At 35.7% G+C, this 6,550-nt stretch overlaps 1 pseudogene; it reads right to left on the reverse strand.

Annotated features, from left to right (window-relative positions):
- Positions 1–558: 558 nt before the first annotated feature.
- On the reverse strand, positions 559–1,275 carry LOC101029886 (ferritin heavy chain pseudogene; annotated as a pseudogene).
- Positions 1,276–6,550: the final 5,275 nt, after the last annotated feature.

Raw genomic sequence — 6,550 nt, forward strand, 5'->3', positions numbered from 1 at the left:
ATCTTGGCTGATGCAAATATTGCTACAGTTAACATAGGAGTACAGATGTCTCTTTGACATACTGACTTCATTTCCTTTAGATATATGCCCACTAGTTGGGGTGTCTAAATCATATAGTAGTTCTACTGTTAAGTTTTTGAGAAACCTCCACACTGTTGTCCACAATGGCTGGATTAATTTACATTCCTACCAACTTATATACATTCCCCTTTCTTTACATCCTCACCAGGATTTGTCATTTTTGGACTTTTTGACAGTAGTCATTCTAACTGGGATGAGATATCTCATGGTGGATTTGATTTGCATTCTCCAAATAATTGGTAGTGTTTGATTATGTATACACCTCTTTGTCATTTGTATATTTTCTTTTGTGAAAAATCTTTTCAAGTCTTTTGCCCATTTTTCTTTTTGGGGGTGATACCAAATTTCTTTATTTAAAGGAATGGAACAGATTAAGTGGATGTTTTTGCACAATTTACAAAAGGAAGCACCAACAGACGTGCACTCCCTTGATGACCAGGAAGTTACCCCATGAATATGGGGAAATTAGCCTAGGGCTTAGCTCTCATTGTCGCTGTCTCCCAGGGTGTGCTTGTCAAAGACAGATTCTGCCAAGACAGATTTGAGTGCTCCCATCTTGTGCAAATTGGTCACTGTGGTCAGCCAATTATTTGATGGATTTCGCTGCTCTTTCAGGTGAAAATCCATCCAGGACACATTTGTCTCCATTAAGTCACACAAATGGAGGTCATTTTTGTCAGTGGCCAGTTTGTGCATTTTCAGTAGTGACTGATTCATGTTTTCCTCCAAATGTCATGCACACTCCATCGCATTCAGCCCACTCTCCCAGTCATCACGGTCCTGTTTCTTGACATCCTGATGGAAGATTGAATGTCACTGGTTCTGCAGCTTCCTCAGTTTCTTGGCATATGCTCTCTCATGAGATTAGTGAAGAAAGTACTTGGCTAAGTTCTTCAAAGCCACATCATCGAGGTCAAAATAGTAAGACGTGGACAAGTAGACATAAGAGGTGTAGAGCTCCACGTTGATCTGGAGGTTGATGGCAGTCTCTGAGTCCTGGTGGCAGTTCCGGCACCTGAGAAGGGGACACCAGTCCTCATGGCAGGCTAAGGAGAGGCGGCGGCCATGGAGGCTGTGCAGCATTGGAGCCCTTGGGAGTCTTGAGGTTGTCTCATGGCACGGAGAGATGGTGGAAGGCTGGCTGTGAGCCACAGGCTGGGGTGAGGGAAGAGTCCCGGTTCCTCTAATCACCATTGAAGCAGGAAACCGTGGTGACCCTCCATGAAGAATGTCTCCCCATTTTTCAATGGATTTTTTTTCTTTGCTACTAAGTTGTTTGAGTTCCTTATATATTCTGAATATTAATCCTTTGTTGGATGGATCATTTGCAAATAATTTTTCTCATTCTATACGTTGTCTCTTCACCCTGGTGATTGTTTCTCTCGTGTGCAGAAGCTTATTAGTTTGATGTAATCCTAATTGTCTATTTTTGCTTTTGTTGCCTGTGCTTTTGAGGTCTTATCCATAAAATCCTTGTCCACACCAATGTTATAAAGCATTTCCCCTGTTTCCTTCTAGTTCTGGGTCTTGCATTTAAGTCTTTAATCCATTTGAGTTGATTTTTGTACATGGTGTGAGATGGGGATTTAGTTTCATCATTCTTCATGTGGATATCCAGTTTATCCAGTACCATTCATCGAAGAGACTGTCCCTTCTCCAACGTGTGTTAGTGGTATATTTGTCAAAATTAATTAGATGTAAATGTGTGAATTTATTTCTGGGTTCTCTATTCTATTTCATTTGTCTATGTGTTTGTTTTTATGCCAGCCCATGATATTTTGGTTACTGTAGCTTTGTAGTATATTTTGAAGTCAGGTGGCGGGCTGTCTCCAGCTTTGTTCTTTTTGTTCAAGATTGCTTTGGCTATTCAGGGTCTTTTTACGTTCCATACAAATTTTAGGATTGCTTTTCTATTTCTATGAAGAATGTCATTGGTATTTTGATAAATATTATATTGAATCTATAGATCACTTAGGGTAGTGTCATCATTTTAAAAATATATTCTAGCACATGAGCATGGAATAGCTTCCCATTAATTTTGTCCTTTTCAATTTCTTTCATTAACCTTTTATAATTTTTATTATAAATGGATTTTACTTCATTGATTAAATGCATTTCTAGATATTATTTTTGCAGCTATGGGATTTCTTTCTTGATCTTTTTTCAGATAGTTCACTATAGGCATCTGGAAACACCTCCTATATTTGTATGTTGATTTCATATACTGCAATTTTACTGAATTGGTTCATTAGTTGTAAAGATTTTTGACAGCACCTGTAGATCATGTTGTCTGCCAACAGACAATTTGACTTCCTCCTTCACAATTTGGATGGCCTTTTTTTTTTCATTCTTTTGCCCAATTGCTCTGGCTAGGACTTCCAGTAATATGTTAAATAAAAGTGGTGAAAGTGGGCATCTTTATTTTGTTCCATATCTTAAAGGAAAACTTTCAACTTCCTCCCATTCATATAATGTTAACTGTCACATATAGCCTTTATCATGTGGAGGTTCATTCCTTCTATCCCTAATTTGTGACAAGCTTTTATCCGGAAGGCATATTGAATTTTATCAAATGTATTCTTTGCATCTATTGAAAGGATCATTTGGTTTTTGTCCTTCATTTTGTTAATATAATATATCATGTTTATTGATTTACCTATATTGAACCATTCTTGCATCCCTGAGATGAATTCCACTTGATCATGGTGAATGATCTTTTTGATATGCTGTTGGATTCAGTTTGCTAGTATTTTGTTAGGGATTTTTGCGTCTATATTTATCTAGAAATGAATTTAATAAATGATGTGAAATATATTTACAATAAAAATTATAAAACACTGATGAAAGAAATGGGAAAGGACACAATTAAATGGAAAGATAGTCTATATTCATGTATTGGAATATATTGTTAAAATGATGATACTACCCAATGTCAAAGATATTAGCTTATAGTTTTCTTTTTGTGTTGTGTCCTTGTCTAGTTTTGGCATGAGGGTAGATTGCTTACTTAACTTATAGAATGAGTTTGGAAGCATTCCCTCCACTTCATGTTTTTTTGGAATTGCTTGAGAAGATTAGATCCTTTTGAACTGTTTGGTGGAATTCATCAGTGAATCCATCAGATCCTGGGCTTTTCTTTGACTGGTGGCTTTTTTATTATTGATTCAATCTTGTTACTTATTACTGGTTTGCTCAGGTTGTCTATTTCTTCATGATTCAGTCTTAGCAGGTGTATGCATCCAGGAATTTGTCCATTTCTTCTAGATATTCCAATTATCTGGTGTACAATCATTCATAAGAGTCTCTAATGATTTTTTATTTTCCTGTGGTAGCAGCTGTAATAAATCAAGAGATTCAAAAGCCCAGGAAAACAAACAAGAGACCACAAATTGTAACCTGGTCTAGATATTTTAACAAGATGCAATAATCTCATCATATAAACTTAAATGAGTTTTTCAGGCCAAGTTTTAGGAGAGAAAAATTAATATTCTGTTACTCAGCTTAAAAATATGAGAATTTAGATACAGAAGAATAACAGAAGAAAATATGACTCTATTTCTTGTAATTTGATTAGGTTAAGTCTGAATGGTAGCTTTAGTACAGTATTTTCCCAGGAGCCATTCTTATCCAGGTCCTATTTTCTCAAGTGATTGTAATTTCTTCATGTAAATCTCACCACCACCTAATCCCCATTTAATTTACACATAGAAAAAAATAAGTTAACATTATTTATTATATTATTTTATTGTTTTAAAAACCTGCGTACCTCTTTACAGTCTTGTAAGAAGCAGCAATCTGTGAACCATGTGTGCAAAGGTGTCATGAGAGACTATTTAAGTGGTAGAACGAAGGCTATTTCAAAGCAGCAATAATGAACCCCTGTTTCAACTCTGCCTTCCTCTTATCTACTCTGCAATGGGACTAGGGCACTATGACCCTCAACAGTCAAGCAGACTAGGGTAAATTCAGTGCAAAACAAAATGGTCATCTGCAGGTTCCTTTGAAGTCCTTGATTTCCTAGATTGAACAGTTCAGGGCCTCAGTTTGTAAGGAGGGTAAGGAGTAAAGACAGAGTAGATGATGTTTGACTATTCTACAAGAAGTCCTAAACAATAGAAACTTTTTAAAGTAATTTATTATTTTCACTCCAAAAGTAACACAACATGCATCCTAACAGAAGTTGGCAGTACAAGATCATGGGATCCCTAGAGGCAAAAGAAAGCCATTGAAGGATTTCAAGGCTGTAAGAGATACAGTCATATTTGTTTTTTTAATTGTCTCTAGGTCTATGAAGAATTCGAATCAACAAAGACTGCTGAATGACTACATGATATTTAAATAGAAATAATTTTAAATACTGGATCAATATTAATGACTAATGTCAATTAGATTTATTTTCTAAATAGCAGTATTGTCCACAACATACTGTTTCTCATTCTAGCCGAGTGAGTCATTCAGTACCTAGAGAACAGCAGATGAATCTTGATTTAGGAAATATGGAAAATATTTAAAATAAAAGTTTTGCTCTAATTTCCAAAAAGAAAACTACAAACCACAAGAAAACATCCTCCAAATGCCTTTTCTGAATGGTCTTCTAAATGAGTATTGAAATAGTAAAATCAACTCAATTGCTAAGTAGTGTAAAATGCCAATTTTTAAAATAATCATTCTCTACACATATGCACACATACAAACACACACACACACACACACACACATAGAGAGAGAAAATTGCATTTATCATCTACCATGTTAATTTGTTTACATCTATTCTCTCTTATATTCTGACATTGCTCTTTCATAACTCTTATTCCTTTTGTATAGATTTGGGGTGAGTGTGTGTGTGTGTGTGTGTGTGTGTGCTCTTGATCTTATTTTTGTTTCATGTTACTAGTTTTCTCATTTGTTTGGCTAGTTTTGATTTTCAATTCATGCTTAAGAATGGACATCTGGGTCATCATACCTAGTTAGCTGTGTGAATTTCCATCGTTAGACCCTCCAAGAACTTACATTGTCTGAGAGTTCCATGTGTTGCTCAGCGGCCCCCTATCTGTGATAAGCAGGTGGTAGGCAAACCTATCTTTGGAAAAGCTCCATCAAAATGCCACATTTATCCCTTAAGTTCTATTATCTCCTCTAGAAGCAATAGTTTAATAGTTCTCTCCAGTGGAGTCGCTTTTCAATCCCTTTAAAGAAAACATTTCTAGAATTTGCTTGTTGCAGTAGTAAATGCCTGATGTCCTAAGCTCTATGAGTTTGGAGCTGTGGCAGTGCCAGGCACTCCAGCCTGGCCAAAATATATATATATATATATATATATATATATATATATATATATATATATATATTCTAAATAGTAAAATGAAAGTTTTCTCTAAACAATATTATGAAGTTTTGCCAATCATCTCTATCTTTTGGAAATTTATTAAATTAAAACATCTCCCCAATCTCTGAATTCTCTTTCTTTCATGCTTGTGTGATTTATTATTGTATTGTCACTTTATTGGGGCACTAGGAGTAAGTGGAAACCAATGCCCAATAATGCTGAATAATGACCCCTCGTATTTATATTTACATTTGCAAGTGTTACTATTTTTAGAAAAAAGAGTTGATAACACAGGTTTTCATTAAACTGCTGAAATTCCATTTCTTTTACCAAGAAGTATAATTAGAGTAAACACACTTTCTAACTGTACATGAGTCAGTGTGAAATAGCTTCAAATTCACAGAAAACTTGATTTGAATTATAGTTCAAGCACACACTTATATGTGTCTTTTTGGGAAGATTGTATAATTTCTCTGAAGCAGTGCTTATTTCACAGGTATATACATGAATTTTAAAAAAACTTGAGACTGGGTGCAGTGGCTCACCCCTGTAATCCCAGCACTTTGGGAGGCTGAGGCAGATGGATCACAAGCTCAGGATACGGAGACCATCCTGGCCAACACGATGAAATACTGTCTCTACAAAAATACAGAAATTAGCTGGGTGTGGTGGAGTGTGCCTGTAATCCCAGCTAGTTGGGAGACTGAGACACGAGAATCGCTTGAATCCAAGAGGCAGGTTACAGTGAGCCAAGATCTTGCCACTGCACTCCAGCCTTCTGAAGACAGAGTAAGAGTCTGCCTCAAAAAAGTATATATTGAAGGATATGTGATGTACAGAAATGTCTGGAATAGAATAATAGAGCTCAATAAATATTGATAAAGACATGTGTAAGTGCAGATGTTGATATACAGATATAGACATAGGCATATAGATGATATAGATACGGATATATGTAGATGTGCATTATAGATGTAGATATTTAGATATAGGTATATGCATATAGATTATATATATGTATCTATATATGCATGTATACACACACACACACACACACACACACACACACACAGAGAGACTGCTAAATGCTTAGGACTATACTGGGTCCTGAGTATAGATTAGAGAGATAGACATGTTTCTTGC

This window comes from Saimiri boliviensis, chromosome 3, assembly GCF_048565385.1.
Source record: "Saimiri boliviensis isolate mSaiBol1 chromosome 3, mSaiBol1.pri, whole genome shotgun sequence".
In the NCBI taxonomy this organism is placed as follows: Eukaryota; Metazoa; Chordata; class Mammalia; order Primates; family Cebidae; genus Saimiri; species Saimiri boliviensis.